Here is a 23,476-nt window from a genome sequence, read left to right as displayed (position 1 = left end):
TAACCTTTTTATACATGATTAATCAAGTAAATGTGTGCATTAGTAAGACATTCTTCATGTAGCGATAGTTTTTTTTGTTATATTTATGAAGCGTTCTTTTGGTTATATTTATGAAGCATTCGACTATATCAACCACATTAATATTTTTAATGTGGTTGTACTAGTAAAATATAAATAATCTCACTCTCATTGTGCTTGCTCAGTTTGTGTCAATATTATAACTCAGAAAGTGTGGTAATAATATTTCACCATAAATAAAATATTTCGATGTTCCTGTGAAATAACATAATTTTATATCAACTTAAAAAAATGATAGAAATAATTAAGTGAAAAATAAATAAAACAAAAACGAAAATGAACTATTTTCTAAATAAAAAATAATAATGTCAACTATAATTAAAAACAAAAATGAATATACCTATTTGATTACTTTAAATTACATTACAACTTAGAAGATATAAAAATATTTTAGACTCACATATAAATAAAATATTTCAATCATTTTGGCTTTACTGTAAAATAAATGTGAATATAGGAAACCCCTTTTAGATTTGAATAGTTGACTACCCTAAAAAGACACATGCCCTTAACCATTAGCCACAATTTAATTATTTCAAAAAATGTAATATACTTTAGATATGTTATTAAATTTATGATTGTAATGTAATAAATAAGTATTATGTAACAAAAGTCTTATGACAGTTATTAGGTAATATAATCATGAATATGTAATATTGATTAGTTATAGAACAATTGTTACATGATATTTATTTACTGCAGTATGATAATATTTCTTATAATATACCTTAGGTATACTACATAAACCTTCTTCAAATTTAAGAAGATTACTAAAATTTGATGAGATTTTTTGAAATCACAAGGAAAAATTAGTCCTTTTGTATATTTTTCAATTAAAAAGTGTTTATTATAAGAGATATTCCTTCTATTAAGATTCTATCCATAAATTTGAATGGGTTCCTAGATTTTCAAAAGTTTATCCACATAAAATCTAAGGAGCCTTAAATTTGATTTGGCCATTCACTTGCCATCTGTCACTATATGTCTAGAAATTCAAGGCATCACCTAATAGACTAGGTCCTTCTTAAAAGATTATAAACTTCTCTAGATTTTAGCTAATTAATTATGCATCCAAAATAAGAATAACAAATTGCAAGAGTCATCCTTCCCATTAGATAATAGATGCCTTTTGTGAAATTCCTCGGGTGCAGCCTAAGCAACATATATGCATCCTCCTAAAGATAACAACAATAGTAGAAAGTAGAAACAAAGACATGATGATTATCCATAAAAACAAAGTTATTAATGCAATGAAATAACCAACTCCACATCCAATGTCTGGACAAAAAGGAAATAATATTGTAGTGAACATGTACTAGAAAGCAACATCAAGAGAAAGCACCAATAATAAAAATGCTAAGGGCCAAAAGTAGGAGGCCTAGCTCAAAAATGGATCAGGAGAAGAGTTAGTAGGTGATTTTTCCCAAGCAAAAAAGAGAGTCTGAGATGAATTCCTGGAAGTGGATTGAGCCCAATAGGTAGAACATCTGCTTTTGGACAAAATTTCAACTTCCTTATTGTGCTCATGATAGATTTGAGAGAAGGAAATCTAAATGAATGATTGAGATAGACTTCTAATCTATTGTTGCCAGGAGAGAAGATTCAAATTTTCGAGTTTACATCAATTGTTGGCCTAATCGATAATAACTTTAGATTCCCCAAAGATGGAAATGCTTGTCAATCTAATCCACGAAGCACAATAGTGAGTGCCCCATAGGGCCAAAAGCTCATCCCTAGTATTCGAACCCTATCCACCAAACCAAAGGAATCTGAAGAGGTCATGAGGTTCCAAATAAATGATCATTCTACAACCACATGACCCAAAGGAACTGGCTCCATCAAAGAAGCCAACTGGAAAGGAAGATCAAAAATCAAAGGAGGGGCGAGAGCTGTGAGAAGAAGGGAAGGGCTCAGGAGAAAATTATTTAAAGAGGGCCATGATCGAAGAGTTGGTTCTGTAGATAGGAGACTGGGAGGAATCAAATATTAGTGCATTAGGTGCTCTCTAGACTCCCCATAAGAGAAAAAATGGAAGGGTCTCGAGGGATTTATGTACAACAAAGCAATGATGGAGGCAGTGAGGGATGTGATCCCAGATTGGGACAACTATGTATTCCAGGAGATTGAGGAATTCAAATATATAGTTGTAAAACATAAAGATGCAACTGAATTAAATCAAATTGTTCTGTGATCCCTTTAACATAAAGAAAATTGTCCAGAGTTGAGAATCCATCCCACTAAAGTGTGTCTTTTTTTTCCCTTTGGAAAAAAATGTAATTTTCATTTATATATAAAAATTGCATGATGTATATGCATAAGCATATGCTGTAAAAGGCAGTGCCTGTCAGATAATTATGTTCTAAAAAAGAAAACCAAAAATTGATGCCTTTTATCCACATAGGGAGGCATCCTTTTCTAATATGTTCATCATATTGTTTTACCCAAAAAAAATATAACATATAGATTGTACTTATATATCATGTCCATAGTTCTTGTTGAAAGACTAAGAAAGTAAATAGACATATGGATATTTACAAGTGGTAATTTAAGAAAAAATCAATGTTCTAAGATCCTTGTGAGCTTGCTATAGCATCTATGTCCATGAAGGGTTGGTGGTAGTACTAGTAGAAATTTCAATCTCTGTGTTCTTAGATCATCCATGTGCCGGATGGCCTGTGCGCAGCTTCTTTGGATAATCTGTCTGCATCTGCATTTTGCTCCCTGAAAATGTGATGACATGTAAAAGTGTCAAAAGAAGTAATAAGATGATGAGCTTCTTCTAGAATGTGTGATAGTGTGTATGCATTGCATCTAGATTTTTTGTTAATCCAATCACAAACAATTTTTTAGTCTCCAAAGAATTGAAGGTCTCAGCATTGGATTTGCTATGCATGTTGTATGAGGAATTTTGCAGAGGATAGTTTTGCAAAATTATTTGAACCTTCCCCTAGACCCATATGTATATGGAGGTAGTGATTTTTAGATAGGTGAAGAATGGCCCCTCCCTTGCATCCGTCCTCCTAGGAAGGCCCATCAAAATAAGCCCAAGGCTTTGTATGGTCAATGGATTCGGGAATGATGGTTCGGGGTTGGGTTGCCTCTTCGTCATCCGGAATGATGGAGTAGTCGGAGATGATTCAGGAGGCGATGGAGGGCTAGTGCGGTGAGGTGTTTTGGAATATGAGGTTATTACAAGCTATCCACAGTCCCTAGCATATAAGTAATGGGATATTTTTGAGTTTTTGAGGGTAAGCGTTTGTCCACCAATTCGACCAAGCTTCCATTACAGAAGTACCTTGCCACCTTGTCGGGGAAGAAATCACTACTGAGATCGATTGCCATAACTCTCGGGCAGCCAGACATTCAATAAAAAGATGTGATGCAGATTCATTGTTGCATTTACATAGGTGGCACCAGAAAGGGCCATGATGAGCTCGCTTAAGTAGATTGTCTCTAGTGGGGATTTTGTTCTTGAGTATAGTCCACATGAGAAGTCTGCTCCTTGGGGGGGGGGGGGGACTTTAGCTTCCATAGATGCTTCCACCATGACTCTAGAACTTGTGGGCGATGGTCTTCAGCAAGAACTAGATATCCCTCCTTAGGTGTGTATTTTCCAGTTTTTGAGAGTGCCCATATGACTTCATCTTCTTCCTCCCTAATCCGGACATGTGCCTCAATGAGGGCCCTGATGAAGGTATTCCATTGTTGTGTCCATTGATGGGGAATGTTTAATCTCGAGGCCATTTTCCAGGCTTGCTGAAATGGGGTGGAGCACTCAAAGTCTGCTATGTGGCGAATATGGGTGATGTTGCTGTCTCTGAGGAAATATTTGAGATCTTCTGGTAGCCTATATATGTTCCCACATCCAATCCATGGATCTAGATTGATCCTTACTTTCATTTCGAACTGAATTTTCCATGTGATGTTAGCCCTGATGATATCTAGTGATTTTATCAATGCCTTCCATATAATTGAAACCCCTGTATGTAATCTCTCCGATTGGCCTATCCAATCCATCAGGTTTGTGGGGGCAATATATTTTGAGCATGCTACCTTAGTCCATAGGCTATTTTTTGTAATAAGTTGCCATCCTAGTTTCAGTGCCAGAGCTATGGAGAAGTCTTCTAATTTCTTTATGCCCCATCCACCCCATTTCTTGGGTAGATTTATGGCCTCCCACTTTACCCATGTGAATATTTTACCTCACTACTATCCCTTCCAAAGGAATCTGCTGCATAAGGCGTAGATTTTGGATAGTATACTCCAGGGGATCCATGCCAGTGATATCTAGTAAACTCGGGTGGCCTCTAGGAGAGCTTTAATGAGAGTAAGTCTACCTGCCCTGGAGAGGTATTTGTAGTACCAAATGTTTAGTCTTTTCTCCATTTTGGAAATGAGACAGGTCCAATTTGTAATCTTGTATCCCAGAGGTTTTAGCTTGTAGCCCAGATATCTGAGACCATCTTCCAGCCTAAAGAGAGTGTACTGGAACCTTTGTAGCGCATAATGTATTTCATGGGGAGAACATCTCACCTCTGTGAGGGTCGACATGCAATTTACAGTCATGGCTGTGGCTGTTTTGAATAAAGCCATTGTGTTCTTCATGATTGTTAGGTCTCCAATGCTTCCATTAAGAAATAGAAGGACACCATGCACAAATAACAGATGAGTTAAAGTGCAATCATCCATGATTTTTATTCCCTTTATTCTAACTCATTTGAATTCTTCTTTGACCAGCCTACTGAGACCTTCCATAATCAAAAGAAAAAGAAAAGGGGATAGGGGGCAGCCCTGTTGGAGACGTATTTTAGAATTAAAAAAGGGAGAAGCTGCCTTGTTGATAACCACGCTGAAAAGTATGTTAGTGATGTAGCTCATGATCCATTTTATGAAATCAAAAGGGAACCCTAGGTGGGTTAAAAGCATTCTAATATACAACCAGTTTGCTCTATCAAAAGCTTTTGTAAGATCTACCTTTAGGATCATACCTTTAATTTTCTTGTAGTGCAAAGAGTGCAGTACCTCCTGGGTAGTTCCCACTGCGTCATGGATTTGGCAATCTTGTAGAAAAGAAAATTACTCTGACGAAATATACTTGAATAGTATGGGTCGCATCCAGTTTTCAATAATATTTTCCACGATCTTATAGATGCAGTTGCATAATGATATAGGTTTATAATCATCAAAGGTAGTGGGGTTGTCAGATTTCGGGATGAGGGCGATGAAGGTGGAGGTGAATGATTCAAGAATCTTTCTACTGGTTCTGGTGTGTTCAATGACTTTGAGAAGATCCTCCCCCAAGGTTTCAAAGAAAACTAAATAGAACTCGATTAACCAGCCATCCAGCCTTGGGCTCTTGTCCCTCTTAAACCATTTTAACGTGGCTTGTAATTCTCTGATAGTAATCTCCTTGGTCAATTCCTTGTCTACCTACTAATCCACAAAGCAAGGGAATAATTAAGCTACTTGAATGATCTCGGCAAGATTCCCAACAAGGGGGGCCGTGTAGGTCTGTTTAAAGTGAGAGTTCCCTAAAGAAGCCAACTGAGGGAAAGTATTGACAATTTGACCTTTCTCATTTGAGAGTTTCCAGATGGCATTGATGGCAAATTCCTCTGTTATGTTCCCACCAATACCTGTGAGATGCGCCTTCTATAAATCCTTGATCATTTTATTATATGTGGGGTATTTTAGCCAAGAGGAGCTGAACTTGAAAGGTCCCTTGGGTTTTCGAGGTCCCCTACTAATTTCCATGTAAATAGGTAGGTGATCAAAGACCCATCCCGATCCCACCCATTGTCTATGAAGAAAACTCAAGGTAAAAAGTCCTTCCTTTATAAGGAAGCGAACGAGTCTTCGAGCAAGACAATCCTTGTTGGTTCTATTGTTCCTCCAGGTAGGTAAGAGCTTGGCAGAGGGGATATCTAACAAATTATGGGTGTCCAGTAGATTCTAGAAATAGGCAGATAAAGGATCCAGTTGTGCATGATGTCCCCATGACTCAGAGTGTCCATTGGAGGAATTCAAGTCCCCTCCCATGATTAAGTAATTTTTCTGAAAAACGTATGAGCCTAGGAGATGGTCCCAGAAGGCAGGCCTATGTTTCAACAACCCATAAACATTTATGACTCGCACCTCCAAGCCTAAATCAAATGAAAAAGGGTCTGGCCCAATATGCCCAAGACCTCCCCAACAGTTACAGAGTTTTATGGAGCGGGTGTTGAATCCCAGGGCTAGGTCTCCAAATTTTCCATTAGCATCTATACCTACAAATCTCCATCCAGGGAGCAGAGCTTCAAGAAGGTGTGTAATGGTGTTTGCGGATCCCAATGTTTCTTGGAGGAAGATAACATCAATGTGAAAGGAAAGTATTAGTTTGTGGAGGGCTAGCTTTTTATCAGGTCTAGCCAACCCTCTACAATTGAAGGAGGTAATCTTCATGGGGGGGGGTCAGATGAGGGATTCGATGCTCTAAGTGCCCTATGAATAGTTGATTGCCTGCCCAAGAAAATCTCTCCTCCAACCCGTAGTTGAGCCTTTGAGAGGGAGGAGGGTCAGCCCCTCGGAAGCCTGGGAGGAAGAGGGGATAAAGATAGATCAAGCCCGATATGATCCGGGGTTTTTAACTTCTTCTTGGCCTTGGATCGAGTCTGATACCAAGGGAGAGTAAGGCCAGCAACAGGTATAGGAGAGATGTGGGTGGGTGGGGGGGGGGATTTGGGAGTGATGGAATGGAGTCATAGGAGGCATGATTAGGTGAGGGAGAGGAGATGGCTAGAGAGGGTTGAGAGGGAGGGTTCACAATTCCATATAATGAGCAAGCAACTAGAAAATCATTTAATCCATCGAAAGCATGTATATTAGAGGGATTAAGAGAGTTTGGAATCATACCTGAAGAAACCACCAACCCAACAACCGCTCTTGCCCTGGTGAGAGGAGGAGAGGGAGGTTGAAGCGGAGGCCTACCTCATTTCTTTGGGGTCCCCTGTGAGAGCATCATGTCTGCATGAGGTGGGTCACCTTGGCTCCTGTCTTCTTTGTTGAGGGGTTGATCCCCCTGTTCCTGATATGCCTTTGGGGGAATTGTCCTTCCAGCTTCTCCCCTATCCTTGTTTTTATTGAGAGGGTAGTCCTTGTAGAGATGCCCAACCTTGTGGTATCTCCTGCATCTGAATGGAACCCCTTCATAATCCAAGTTCTGTCTCCGAGAGAAATTTCTCCATTAAATTGTGATATATTCTTGAAGCCCATCACTAGTATCAATGTGTACCAGTATCCTTGCATATGCCATCTGTTATAGACATTTTTGGGCACTGCAACCCCAAGCATAATGTCCATAAACCAAGGGCTCCTAAGTCCCTAAAGGTGTTGTTCCAACCCCTAAAAGAACAAGGTCAACTGATTACAGCATCTCCCAGAAGTTCTCCATGAAAAACTACTCAGAACTGGTCAAAACTGGACCATTTCACCTACTCCATAGGCAAAGTGTGTTGCATCCCACCTGAATACACACAGTAGGTGTGATGCATGTCAAAAAACCCTTCTATGGGGTGTGATGGGCGAGAAGGGACAAATGGCAGGGTCAATCCGCAAGGTGGAGGAGCATGGAATTTTCCAAAAACCTCTCCTGTGACACTTGCCTCTCTGAATTCGACTAGGGATGAGTAAGAGATCATCAATCTCCAAGTGGAATCAAGAACTATCAGAGAGAAGACACTAATCAAATCTCGAAAGATGACTCACCTCCCTTGCAGACATCTATATATGGATCCCTCATTCCAGGAGGTGAGAGGCTGGAATTTTGTATCTTGTAAGGAAGTGTTGTTGGTTTCTGGGTGCAATATCATAGTATTTGGTGAGCTAAGCTTTTCATGAGGTGAAGAAGGGCTTTCTTTCTGAGAGGATGATGTTGGGTCAGAACAATTGGTTGTAATCCTCTTTGCTCTTTCTTGATTATCAATAAAGCTATTCAAGTTTTCCTCCACATTATTGTATGATTGATGATTTATGCATTTGTGTGGTCAATGTACATCTGATCCTATATTGTTTATGATAATAGATCTATGTTCTTGGATAGTGTTATGCTGCTTTGATTCTATAGGTACTCTTTGAAGCTGGGTAGACAAGGAAGCGAGTGGCAAAGACCTATCAGAAGAGAGAGGAATCGAGCAAGGAACCAAGCGCAAGACAGAGGTTGGTCTCCTTATTCTTCTCTTATCTATTTCTCATAAAGGAAAATGAAAGTAGTTTTTAGTGTGTTTGTTTCTAAGGTAGCTACCAGCCTTAGTGGGACTAGCAGCTCTGTATAGACACTAGTTTTCCCGATAACAAAATGGCGACTCCGCTGGGGAGCAAATAGATTGTTTGTTCATCTACATTTTTTTACTTTATAAACTTACAGACGGAGCCTGAAGTCAAGCCAGCTAGCCTTCGAACTGCATTTGCTATGCAAGTGCAAAGTAGATCAACGCTGCTTCAGTCTATCTCCGGGTTTTGTTTATGAATTAAACGATTGATTTACAAGCTCTCTAATTTCCCTCGTGGTGGCTCTAGTAACCTCCTTAGATCTACCCTTGTGATTGATATACTGATTACCACTTGCTCGACCTAAATACCTGAACTGAACTGCAAACTGTGACTCGGAATCCAATCAAAGTCTCGTCCCTGGTCCAGTGCACTGTCTGTTCTGTGAACTTCAAATGCATCGCACTTCCTGAGTGTAGTAGGTGCGTTGCATTTCAGTTTCACTGTGTTATAGGTGCGCTGATCAGACAAGGCCTTGTTCCTAAATTTTGGTTTCTGTGTTCACTCTTTTCAGCTCTATTCAGGAGTTTTGCTACTTGTAGTCAGTACACCTCTATTGAAACCCCTTTCCTTGCTATTATTCCGCCTCCATTGTGCAAAGAACTGTAAATGTTTTTATGTATTTTTGAGTCATTTTCAGTTCTCCTTTACAAAGAAGTAGCGTAATTGTACTATCATTTCTTGATTTGAAACTGTCGCAAGTGTCGTTTTCAGTCATAGAAGAGAATCTGGTTGTTCTTTATAGTCGATTACACTGTTACTCTTGTATTTGATTTGAGTTAGTAGTTTTTCAAGTGTCGAAAGCAAGTTTTCAATTCCAAATAACAAAGTGTCGTCATTGTCCTCATTTTGTTTTAAAAAGAAACTTGTTAGTAATTGTCGCTTTGGAAAATAATTTAGATTTGCACTTAGCTTTCTTTTTATCATTCATACATTAAGAAGGCTGAAAACAAATACATGCATGTGCATTTGCATTTAGACTGTTTGTTGGTTTGATTTAGGACAATGCATATAGTGTGTGCTCTCTGCTCTTTGTTGAAAGAACGTCATCTCTCTTTCCTTAGTAGCTAGGATTTTCATTGCAAAAAGAAGATTAAACGACTGTTTATCATCTTAGATTGCATTTTAGGAATTGTACATCTACATCACGCGGTGAACCTGAGGCAAATTTCTTAAGCAAGATCGACTATAAAATAAATTTAATGAATCTAAAAACGCTTTGGAACCTAACGCACAACATCTAGAAGTCTAGGCTGGAGACGTATTTCGGCGTCGTAAAGCCTGGTCACTGTTGTTTTCACTGTTGGTTGGGTGATTCCTCCACTTTGAGATGACAAGTGCCAGTACGGACTTGTACTCCCACGTACCGTCGAGTATATTTTGGGAGACCACAATAGGCTTTATCCTTTATCCATAGGAAGCCGTGTCTGCCACCCTATCGATCGCAATGCACTGAACACAACATTCGGGAAGATTGACTGTCATACCGTAAAAAGTATTCTGCAGTTTTGCGATTGGTTTGGTAATCCCTCTGTCTAGATTTCCAGAGAAGTCCCTTTCATTCCTTTTCAGAATCCTTAACGGAAAAGGTCCATCTGAGCACTTGTCACTTCAGACTCATTAAAAATCGAAGGCGACTAGAGTCATCTTTTGTTTTTTCTCGACTCTTAAAAATTGAAAAAGCAAGTTGTGTCAAAGCGTCTGAGATTTATTTTAATCGAAATAACATCACTGTTCCCTCGTTGGTCTTAGAATTTAGTCTCCCTTCATCGCAAGTTCTTGTAGAATCGCTAGGAAATCTTTTGGATAGACTAGATATGTCTGAACAACCGTCGACATCCAGGACTGTGTCATCTAACGCAGCAGTGGCAGAGCCTCCTGCTGCTACTCCAACGATGTTCGTCGGTATACCATCTATCCTGGAAAGTTATCAACAACAAGCCAGATTCCAATCAGGGAATGTTTCAATGACATGGTCAGTTCCTATTTCTTCATCCGGATTATCATCTGGTATTTCTTATGTTGAAACTCAACAAATTGATCCAATGTGTCTTCAAAGGCCAATCTACCCTTTAAGTATTGGATTTCCACCATATGGAGGGCAGTATGCCTTTTCATTGTTCCCTCCCGGAGGACAACCATATGAGAATTTACAACAAAGTTCAGGTCAAACTGGAATTACATCCAGCAGTTGGGTACCAATACTACCTCAGCAACCAAGGGTTGTATATTCAATGCAACCAGTCCACCCTGTGTCGAATATTCCCACTATACCTGCTATGGTGACTGCGTCACAAGTATAAGCGCTACCTGTTGTATGCCAACCCTAAGTTTCTCAGGTTGCAATACAACAGCCTCTTGTCTCAATGACTCAATCACAACCTCAAGTTAGTGCCTCCTTATCTGGAGCGACTCAGGCTCAAACAAGTACTATGACTCCTCATCTTGGTCAATCATCTAGTATTGGGCAACAGCAAATGGTCCAACAACCATGGCTGATTCAATCTCAACAACCGCCATTCCAGCAATCATATCAAGGATCTGAGCAAAAAGTCTTTGTAAGTAATGGGCAACCACATTTTCAAAGCGGTTATCAACAACCATATTATAATGGTTATGCCCATCAACCTTATCAAAGTTACCAGCATCAAATAAATTATGCTGGTATGCAAAGACCCACTACTCAGGCGATTCCATCTTATCCTGGGTATGCTTCGCCTAACCTGAATCAACAGTTGCCCTTTGTAGCAACTCTAGAATTACCAGATCTAAACTGGCCGACGAATGATCCAATTGCTTATGCCCCTTGGTGGTCGGCGATTCCACATAAACTTCCGTCAGATATTCCTAAATTTAATGTAAATCTGGGTGAAGACCCATCGAATCATGTGATGACCTTTCATCTGTGGTGTTCATCCAACACTCTAAATGATGATTCGATTAGGCTTCGCCTTTTTCAGCGAACGTTAACTGGTCCAGTAGCAAAATGGTATATCGAATTGCCTAGAGCTTCATTCGATAACTTCAGCACCCTACCCACAACCTTTTTAACCCATTTTCAGTTACCAATAAGGTACGAAATAGGAACAGAGCTTCTTACCAATTTCAAACAGACAACGGCCACTCACATATCTAATCATATTCATGAGTGGCGACGTCGTCGCAAAATGGTAAAAACATATGTTCCTGATCAGCTGTTAGCTGAAGGGTTTATTAAGTCATTATTACCTTTTATCACAGAAGATGTGGCAAAGGGAGGAGTCGTCACTGAAGAGCAAGTTATTGCTCGTGCAAAATATCTAGACTTGATCTATACTCAGTCTAGCACGCTCTACGATAAAATACCTGATGCTCCTAGACCGAAATTTTTCGTTCCTCCCCCTATTAAATCAAACAAAGACTCTCATGCCGGTGATGGCGTGATGGGTATGACAAGCACGAAATTGACAAAGGATACATCTAAGAAAGCCCGTAAGATTTTTGATCAAAATGCAAATGAAGAACTTCTCGCCTCAGAGGTAAATGCTGTGTCGACCGACAAGGGCAAACAACTGAAGCAACCAGGGGGCAAGAAGAAAAAGAAAGGGAGAAAAAAGAAGCAGGATGAGTCATCTCCTGAAAAACCTTCTGCAAACCCTTCTGGGCAAAGGAAACCCCCTGCGAGGTGTCAGATATGCGATGAGGATCATTGGACGAGAGATTGTCCACATAAAGCTGAAGTTAAGAAACTCTTTAAGAGTTCAAAAACCTCAGCAGTATTGACTGATCCGTTTCCAAACCTGGGAACCAAACTGGTTGCTAATCAAAATGCTTCCCGATCCCAAGTGCTTATGTTGTCTATCTCAAAGCAGCAAAATGATGCTTTGACAAGGAATAAAGATTACAGGAATCCACAGCTGTCGAATAACAAGGCTAATGAACCACCTAGTAGTTCGACAACAACTTTGACTGAATTTGTGCCACCCATCATTCCTGAACCAATGATAAAGCCACCAAAGGGAGTAGTACACAAATCGACATTTAATCCTCGTGCCAAAGTAGCACAGAATTATAATATAGTAGAGGACCTGGCCCAATCGCCAACCTCTATGTCGACACTTGAGGTACCGCAAAATTGCCTCTCCCAAAAGTAGGATCTATTATCAGTAATAGGTGGGATTGACCCAACGGATTCCAATCTTGTATCCTTTAATCACAAAGGATATGACCCTCAGTTACTAGCTCAACTAGCTTTCCTTATTCAAGTGAAAGCCCTCAACAAAACTGTTCATCGAACAATTATTGATGAGGGGGCATCTACATGTATTATGTCGATGAGTTGCTGGAAAAATTTAGGCTCACAACCGTTGTCACAATCATCAACAATGTTAAAAGCATTTGATGGACGATCATACACTTCATACGAGATTTTAAGTAACTTGCAAGTTGAACTAGGGGGAAAACAGTAGAAATTGATGTTGAAGTAATCGATAGAAACCTCGATTAAAACGTCCTACTAGGAAGGCCCTGGATATATGCCATGGCCGCAGTTGTGTTGACCTACTTCAGGAAGATTGCATTTCCCTTTCAAGGAGGAATTACAATCATCGACCAACAAACATTTCTCCCCAACAGTTCACAAGTTACGGGAAGGATTCCAATGATCCATGGAAGCAATCATTCGCTTCAAAATATCGGAGTAGGTCTCCTAAAAGACCCTACCTTAATGGGTACTTTTGCCCTACCGCCTCCGAGTGATCTAGCGGAAGTGGCCACAGTGGAAACCTGCAATATGAAATCTTCTATATCTAATGGATTCGGAAGATTCCTAAACATTTTGTCAGCATGGATCATCACCATTTTAGAAATATTGTAGCAATCAATTTTCTTGGCCTGGGGGGAAAACTCAAATCAATGCTCATCGAGTGTTTGGATAGATAGGTCTGAGGAATATGGTACCTCTTCATATCCTTGGTTGCATGTACATTCTACAGACAAAGGAATCATTCAGTCAATGATGTTAGGAGAGGCACCATGGGAAGATTACCACCATCGTTCCCATCTCCCGGATTACAACGAAGATTATTCCAATGACCTTAATCATCCTTCAGTTTTTTATTTTCTATCAAATACTGTAAATACGGTGGATTCTGAGGACGGTTCTTATCTCGTGTCGACCTCGTTAAAAAATGAAACAAGGAGTCATGAGGATAGTTCTTTTACTGTGTCAACCTCATTAAAAAATGAAACAAATCCCTTTCCAAATCTCAAAGGTAAACCTTCATTCCAACCACCGAGTTGAATGCAATGAAGCTTGGGGGGCATGCACCTCGATTTGCATTATTATGCTGGGGGCATGCAAACTTATCACGAGCAGTGTTACTACAAGGTTCAAGCTCGTTAAAAAATAAACCCGCCTCGAGTAGTTTTAATGCGGAATTCAAGCTCGTTAAAAAATAAACATAAGAAATGAGCAAGTGTTTCCCCCAGCGTTTAAGCTCATTAAAAAATGAACCAATTTCTGGTAAATAACCATCGTGAATGTATTTATTCAGCCTTTGAAGCCTTGGTCGTGTTCTCATCATCACCTCCACTCTGTATTGGCCGATCATTCACCACCACTTGATTGTTTACCCCTTTTGAGGAATAGCTGCGAAGAGTGATCTTGTTAGCCATCCTTGTGACACTGCCATGATTGGAAAATTCCAAACCTTACCTAGAATCAGTTGCTACCTGAATCTATCACTCGTTCCTAAAAAAACGAGTCTCCTTTAAGCTCTTTTCAACTGACTCGTAAAATATGAAAAGATTGTCGAGCCATTGGCCTCTCCAACTCGTTAAAGTGACCAGAAGTGCTATCCCTCCTTTAGATTTTAATCTTTTTGGTCCTGAGGGATTATTACACAAAAAGATCGAGCACTTGCTTTATTCGGCTCGTTAAAATTACCAAAAATTCATCCCTTTTGTATTATTTTATACTTTTTCGGACTTAAGGGATTAGATGACGAAAAAGGATTTTTGGAGTTTCCTTTACGTCCCTTTTCAGACTCTCTAAAATTGAAAAGGACCGAGTTATCTTTGTCTTTAAACTCGTTAAAACCTAATAGCGACAAACTTGTCCATAACAGACAAGAACGAGTTTCACTATCGCTAGGCTCGTTAAAACATAGCGATGGGTTTGCCCGAAGGGCAAATTATATAACAAGCATATGTTATCCTCCTCAAGCTTGACAAAAATAAAGAGGTACCGGTCAGCAATGACTGGGGAAAAATTGGGAAGAAAACTTGAAGAAACTTTGTTGGTGGCAAGTCGCTCTTGAACATGACACTTTCACTCTGCATTCGAGTCGGGTTGGGTTGTTCCATTCACTGGTCACATCACCATGGTTCCATCACACCATCCACATTTGGGGTTAATGCTACCAATCCATCATGTCAGTGTCGCTGATATGTTCAAGAGAAGTCGCTCAAAGAATTCACCTGTGTCTCACCCACTATAATACATTTTCGCTCCATTCTTTCATGATCGCCACCCTGAACCGTATATCACCAGATCGTTTTCACCTCCATTAAAATCATTTGCTCCGTTCTGTGTCATTAATGTGGGATTCAATAAGGCCCTCCTATGACAGATCGCTTCTTGTCGACATCATCTCATTATCCAAGAAGTCGATCTAGGAACAACCCTTTCAGTACTTTGAAGCTTGCATGCCTCAATGGTAAGTTTCTCACTTCCGGTGACAGGTTTACATCAATGGCCTTTGACCAAAAGATTTTGCTTGGTGTTCGACGCCAAGTCCCTTATTCACACCACGTGAATTGTACTGTAGTACCTTGAGGGTCATCATCATTATCGGTGATTCCTCTCGCGCCTGTTAACAGCTTACATCATTGGTTGGTAATCAGGCGATGTCTTTCCTTGTTCGACTCCAGAAAATCTCTCACATGGATCGACTTGTACTTTGAGTGAAGATCGAACGAGATTGAAGACCCCGGATCTAGTTTCATCCATCCGGGCTGCGATATATATTCAGGAAAATATAGACATCAAATGTACATCATTGCTGCACAGATAATCATCCAATCTAAGGTATGATGGCTCTACTAGAATCATCAGTCTACACTCAGACGATTGTCTGTCCTATGTACATGAAAATGAATTTATAAAGCTGAGCATGGGAATGCCCGCCTCAGCTAGATCATGAAAATAATATGAAGATAATGTATTGTATTGTATCTTATTACAGGTCGCCATCCATCTCGAAAAAACTTCGGATCCTCATGATAAAGCGTTTCACCCGACATCAAAAGATTAACGACCTCATGATTTAGGGGGCAACTGTTATAGACATTTTTGGGCACTGCAACCCCAAGCATAAATTTCCATAAACCAAGGGCTCCTAAGTCCCTAAAGGTGTTGTTCCAACCCCTAAAAGAACAAGGCCAACTGATTACAGCATCTCCCAGAAGTTCTCCATGAAAAACTACTCAGAACTGGTCAAAACTGGACCATTTCACCTGCTCCATAGGCAAAGTGCGTTGCATCCCACCTGAATGCACACAGTAGGTGCAATGCATGTTAGAAAACCCTTCTATGGGGTGCGATCGACGAGAATAGACAAATGGCAGGGTCAATCCGCAAGGTGGAGGAGCATGGAATCTTCCAGAAACCTCTCCTGCGACACTTGCCTCTCTGAATTCGACCAGGGATGAGTAAGAGATCATCAATTTCCAAGTGGAATCAAGAACTATCAGAGAGAAGACACTAATCAAATCTCAAAAGCTAACTCACCTCCCTTGCAGACATCTATATATGGATCCCTCATTCCAAGAGGTGAGAGGCTGGAATTTTGTATCTTGTAAGGAAGTGATGTTGGTTTCTGGGTGTAATATCATAGTATTTGGTGATCTAAGCTTTTCATGAGGTGAAGAAGGGCTTTCTTGCTAAGAGGATGATGCTGGGTCAGAAAAATTGGTTGTAATCCTCTTTGCTCTTTCTTGATTATCAATAAAGCTATTCAAGTTTTCCTCCACATTATTGTATGATTGATGATTTATGCATTTGTGTGGTCAATGTACATCTGATCTTATATTGTTTATGATAATAGATCTATGTTCTTGGATAGTGTTATGCTGCTTTGATTCTACAAGTACACTTTGAAGCTGGGTAGACAAGGAAGCGAGTGGCAAAGACCTACCATAAGAGAGAGGAATCGAGCAAGGAACCAAGCGCAAGACAGAGGTTGGTCTCCTTATTCTTCTCTTATCTATTTCTCATAAAGGAAAATGAAAGTAGTTTTTAGTGTGTTTGTTTCTAAGGTAGCTACCAGCCTTAGTGGGACTAGCAGCTCTGTATAGACACTAGTTTTCCCGATAACACCATCCTTCCCGTCGATAGGTAGGATTTATCATACTATAGGTATGTTCCCAGGGAGTTCCCAATATGCCTAAATATTTCCTCTCACCAAAACTGTAGAGGTAGGGGGGGTTGGTTGATAATCCTCATTTTAGACTTGTGCTGTATACTTTGAGAGCCTCTATAATCAAAGATTGCTGGAATGCTTGGATGATGAACTGTCTGTTTTATTTTTAAGGGCTGAAGAGTGAACCTTGGAATTCTTGTGCTTCTACATGGCCCAATAAGTGTTTCTTACCTCTGTTTACAGTTTATATGTCTTTATGCCACCATTGTGTCACCATCTAAATAGCAGGAAGGAATAATAGCTTAGACTTTGCTTAGCAGCACTCTATGCTCAATTTTTGTTATTTCTACATGTTTTCCTCAGAAATAGTTATGAATATGCATACTTAAATGATCATGTTTACACTATTTCTCTCATTCATGAATGATTGTTTAGGAATCCTTGACTGCTCCTAGATAAAGTTCATTCGCCCTCCTTCTGTTAGCTGATGAAATATTCTTAGTTGCCTTTCATCTCTGACCTTCATTCCATCTTTTTTCAAGCATTGATATTGTTCCATGTGTAGCTATCCTGCTCTGTATTCCTCTTGTGACCAAGAAAACGCACCAGCAGCCCTTATCCTAGACTCCATGCCTAATGGTTTGAACTTCTCACACTTTGCAGTCCAACTCCGTTTGAAAGCATCATCCTTCCCACCAAAACTTAAAAAAACCCCAAGGAACACCATAACTAGCCTAAAATCACCCTTAAACAAAGCTATATTATAAAGAGAGAGCCCTCTCTGACTGCAGGTAGGCTAGGACCTGCAGTCCAAAGATTGGTTTGTGGTTACCTCGGTCGTATCCCTTAAGGAGCCAAGGGACAACCTGAGTGATAATAGCTTCCACCAAAAAAATTGTTCCCATCCAATAACAAGTCTGTCAAATTCATGCACTCTAATAAATTTTCCTCTATGCTACCTATAAACTAATCCAGTGACAAAAGAGAGAGGCTAGGCTCTTGGCATGAAAAAGCTATGATGTTATTGATCCATAGATATTCTTAGCATCAATTCCCAATGTTCTAAGAGATGAATAGTTGCCCAGCTCCCGAGGTAAGTGACCTTCAAATTGGTTTTTGGATAACCTTATAGAATTTTCTCTTCTCCATCCACCAAGCCAGGATGGAAGGGGTCCTTTCAGCAGATTTTCCTCAATAATAAAACTTTGAATTGACTCCAAATTTTTGAAATCATCAGGGAGCAGCCCAGTCAGTGCATTGAATGACAAATCTAGTACCTGCAATTCCTACAATTGGAAATTGTGTTTGGAACCCACCCACATAATCCATTAGTCATAGTTATTAGATACATAAGGTTGTTAAAATTTCCAATCTTGTCTGGTAATGATCCTTCAAGGTTATTCTCTGAGAGGTCAAGTTTATTCAGAGATTTAAGGTTTCGAATTTCTGAGGTAATGTGCTCACTGAACTTATACCCCCAAAAATATAATATATTAATCTTAAGAAGTTTTCCAATTTCATTTGGTATTTCATCATTGAATGAATTTGATCTTATCCATAGATAGACCAAAATTTGCATGCCCCCAGTTTCCTTTTGGTATGAATTCGAATAGTGCATTATAAGTTTATAGCTATAGAGAAAACTCTAGAGAAGTATTTTTCATTGGCATCCAGATATAATAATTTTGAAAAATTCCCCATCTAGAGGAAATGCTACAGAAAATATATTGGAATTGAGATCAAGATTGTTAAGTTCGGTAGGAATCCTATTGGAGAACGAATTAAAATATAAAATAAACTGACAACATTAGCGATCTCAGAGGGAAGCACACCATATAGATCATTGTTGCTTAAGTCTAGATATTCTAGTTTTGGAAGACCCCATAGTCATGAAGGTGGTTTCCCCGTTAGTGTAGTATTGCTTAAATTCAGACTCTGCAAAAATGTCAAGTTTCCTATTGCAAGGGATATGGTTCCCTACAAAGATATGAAGGATAAATACAAGGAGAAAACCCTTCCCTATATATACTATATACCCATCCATGCACAAGGAGAGGAGTCTGTTTCCAGCCATTCTGTGAGGACAATTTTGTTTGTGAAGCATTTTTTCTTGATTTTCAAATGTTGAATGTCTTCAGAACAACATGTGCTAATGAATGATATGCAAAACAATATAATAAAAAAATCGATAGTTATTCTTGAGGGGTGGTTGTGAGGAAACCATTAGGCATTGTTCAAACACCACAGACCCGTGCCATTTGAACGAAATTGTAGTCCAACCTATGTAAATATACACCGACTTTAAACAAATGGAGAGTTATTGCAATGATGTAAGATTTTCCAGATTGCTAGGAAGCACAATTAGACTTTCAAAAGAGCCCAAATGGAGTTCTTGGAGACAATTCAGTGATCCAAATTAATTTGATAGATGCCTCAAACCAAAGTAGGATTCCATTCTCAATCCTATTAAAGGTCGAAGCTTTGAAATTGATCTCGTAACGCCTCTAGTTATTGGAAACTTGAAAGGTCTAGTTCCTGCAAACTATTTACCACGTCACCTAGATATTGAGGCAATTTTTTCAACTGTGAAAACCTCAATCTTAGTACTTGCAGATTTCTGGGTTGTCCAAGACAATTGGAAGAGATTTTAGAGTCGTAGGGATTTATACACTTTCTGTCAAATTCGAACTCGATGTGTCTAACACTGGAAAGAATCTGCAAATTATGCAATTAATTATATGTGATGATTGTATAAAAAGTAATAACATTGTACATGAGATAGAATTCTGGTTAGTCCAAGTAAATTGAGATGGAAGTAGGGATTACTATTTAAAGTGAACTTACCTAAGTTATAATTGGTAAATTCTCTGGTTTGTAACATAAATGTCTCAACTCCTTGAACTTCAACACATTGAAAGGAGATGAGAAATTTCTCCTTGAAAATAAAAGTCAACTTTTCAAATATTTTCTTACATTGGCCATGCAGCTCATGTAAGGCTCTAGTCTAAGAACTCTTAGTGAATTGTACATTAAGTATAGTTTGGAATTAGGTAATGATAATAGAGAGTGATCTTAACTCAACCATATCCCTTTAATCCTTCAAATGTCATAAATATCTGCCACCATAAAAATACCCACCCACAAGGAAGCTATTGCTGAGTGATATTCCAAGCAAAGTCTGTGAGCTCCAAATCTCATTTGGTAATTTTACAGATAAATTATTGTGTTCCATGTCTAAGGTGACCAAAGGAAGACTTGAAATATAACATGGGATTCCACCAGACAAATTGTTCCCATGCAATAACAATTCTTTCAAATTCATGCACTCTCAGAAAGTGTCCTCTATGCTACATGTAAAGTAATTCAGTGACAAAGAGAGAGAGGCTAGGCTCTTGGCATGACAAAGATATGATGTTATTAATCCATAGATCATGTTAGCATCAATTCCAAACGTTCTGAGAGACAAACAATTTCCTAGCTCCCGAGGTAAATGACCTTCAGACTGGGTTTTGGATAACCTTATAGAAGTTTCTCTTCTCCATCCACCAAGACCGGATAGAAGGGGTCATGTCAGAATATTTCCCTCAAACATAAAACTCTCAATTGACTCCAGATTTGTGAAATCATTGAGGAGTAGCCTAACCAGTGCGTTGAATGACAAATATAATACATGTAATTCCTAAAATTGGCAATTGCTTTTGCAATCCACCCACTTAGCCCATTAATCGTAGTCATTAGATACATAAGGTTATGCAAACTGCCAATGCTGTTTAGTAATGATCCTTTGAGGTTATTCTTTGAGAGGTCAAGTTTTGTCAAATATTTAAGGTTTCCAATATATCATTAGGGGATTTTTGAGGTCTAAAATGGGCCTCATAAGGAAATTATAAATAATAGTGGAAATAATAAAATAGGATTAGATTACATCATCGAATTTTAGAAGGAAAAAAGAAAAAACTAATTTTTCAACTTGTATTTTTAATTTATCTCCCTATGGGTTTACTCAAATTTCAAGTGGAAACACTCGTTGGATGCAAAATTTTATTCCTCATCCAAGGATTACCCATGTTTCATACTTTTGATGGACCCTACAATAGGAAAAATGAGAAATACACGGAAAACATTACTGCAATCTCATGTATTTCTCATTTTTCATATATTAGGGTCCATAGAAAGCATGCAACATGGGTACCCCTTGGATAAGGAATTATTTTTTTCACTGAAAGAGTAATCCCACTCGAAATTTGAGTAAAACCTTAGGGAGATAAGTTGAAAATATGAGTTGAAAAAGTAGTTTTATTATTTTATTAATTTTTAATCATTTTATGTTTTTACTCCAAAAATGGTGAATCATCCCCCATGGTTGACATCATTATTTTGAATCCTATTGGTTCTTATAAATTTTATTTTGATTGTACATTTTTCTTACGAGGCCCATTTTAGATCTGAAAATTCCCCTAATGATAAACTAACAAGATTAACATTCTGAAGGGGAAGCACACCATATAGATCATTGTTGCTTAAGTCTAGATAATCTAGTTTTGGAAGACCCTAGAGTTGTGAAGGTGGTTTCCCTATCAATGTAGTATTGCTCAAATAAAATAAAAATATTAAAAATCTCAGGGGGAAACACACCATACAGATCGTTGTTTCTTAAGTCTAGATATTCTAGTTTTGGAAGATCCCAGATCTGTGAAGGTGGTTTCCCTGTTAGTGCAGTGTTGCTCAAATTCAAACTCTGCAAAAATATTAGGTTTCCTATTGTAGGTGATATGGTTCCCTCCAGAGATATGAAGGATAAATCCAGGGGAAAATCCCTTCCATGTATACATTGTATACTTGTCCATACACAAGGAGAGGAGTATGTTTCCAACTAGTGAGTGAGGAAAATTTCATTTGTGAAGCATTTTTCCAGGCTTGAAAAAGCTTGAATGTCTTGAGAAAAACATGTGCTAATGAATGATTTGCGTAACAATATAATAAACATAATCCATACAAATTCTCTAGGGCAGGTTTTGAGTAAAATATTATCCATTGTTAATGCACCACTGACCCATGCCATTTGAATGAAATTGTAGTATGACCTTGTAAATTTACACCGACTTTAAACATATGGAGAGTTCTTGCAATGATATCAGCTTTTCCAGACTACTAGGAATCACAATTATAATTTCACAAGAGCACAAATGGACTTCTTGGAGACAATTCAATGATCCAAAGTGATTTGGTAGATGCGTCAAACCAGAGCAGGACTCCATTCTCAATACTCTTAAAGAAGCTTTGAAATTGATCTCAGTAACTCCTCTAGATATTGACAACTTGAAAGGTCTAGTTCCCGCAAACTATTTACCAGATCACCTAGCTCTTGAGGAAAAATTTTCAATTATGCAAACCTCAATCTCATCACTCACATATTTATGGGTTGTGCAAGAAAATTTGAAGAGATTTCAAAGTCATATGGATTTATACACTTTCTATCAAATTCGAACCCAATGTGTACAACACTGGAAGGAATTTGCACATGAGATATAATTCTAGTTATTCCATTGTATCTGCAATGAAAAAACCTCTGCATTAAGCCATCAAGAAACCATAACCATAACCTCAATCTCACTACTCGCAGATTTATGGGTTGTCCAAGAAAATTGGAAGAGATTTTAGAGTCATAGGGATTTATAAAATTTCTATCAAATTCGAACTTGATGTGTCTAACACTAGAAGGCATATCCAAATTATGCAATCAAAAAGTAATAACACTGCACATGACATAGAATTTTAGTTATTCCACTATAATGAAAAAACCTCTGTGTTAAGCCATCAAGAAACTATTAGATTACTTTTTGAACATCCCCATTACGTGCCTTAACTATTATTTCTCTCTTAATTATTAAATATTAATCTGATGGCATACAAATATTTAATTTTCCTACATTCCAACTGATGGTTCACACTGGTACATAGTGGTAGATAGGGGAGTTGTTCTCAAAGGGAAACTCCTTACGACATAATTATTATGCTTTTTTTCAATACAATGTGTCCTTTGTTCAACCTGCCATCAAATTACTCCCTTGATATCATGAAATAATTCCCTATGATATCATCTCTCATGTTGGGTTGTGCTTTTAATTTCTTTGATAATGCCAAAGCTTGTTGGTTGTTTTATTATATTGAAATCCAAGATTAGGTATGTTAATTTCATTGATGGCTCTCTACTATAGATTCTTTAGTTCCTATAGATTAAATTGTTGATAAATTATCCAAGTTTGAATTAGATTACTTTTACCATCTTGGTTGTGATTCAATATGACTTCCCACAAATCCAATTGATATGGAGTTGAAACCATAGTTTTTTTAAATCTTCCCTTACTCCATAGTTTTTTAAAATCTTCCCTTAAAAGTTTCACCCTCTTAAACTTTTCTTCTCATTGTACAAGAATATCTTCGTATGGAAACAAAATTACAAGAAGATGTTGAAATGATTTTGAAAATATATTTACCTTTGTGGGCCCTAATACCAATAGAAAATTAGACCAAAGAAACAATTAGGTCTGTTGTTCCTTCTATATTCCAAAATACCAAAAATGTGGCAACTCTATTTGTCACTGATATAAGAAAATTGCAAAGGAGATCGCCACAACCCACAAATGAACATGTTGTATACTCTTTATAAGTTTGTATATATGTGTGTGTGT

The 23,476-nt window shown here is 38.4% G+C and overlaps 1 pseudogene; it reads right to left on the bottom strand.

The window, feature by feature from the left end:
• The window catches only part of LOC149261790 (leucine-rich repeat receptor protein kinase MSP1-like), a 55,189-nt pseudogene extending 36,787 nt beyond the window's left edge, over window positions 1-18,402 (bottom strand).
• Window positions 18,403-23,476: the final 5,074 nt, after the last annotated feature.

Source organism: Pinus tabuliformis, chromosome 6, assembly GCF_031772625.1.
Source record: "Pinus tabuliformis cultivar Carrire ecotype Pingquan chromosome 6, CPIR1, whole genome shotgun sequence".
Lineage (NCBI taxonomy): Eukaryota > Viridiplantae > Streptophyta > Pinopsida > Pinales > Pinaceae > Pinus > Pinus tabuliformis.
Note: the sequence above shows the minus strand (reverse complement) of the source record. Positions and strands in the feature narration are given on the sequence as shown.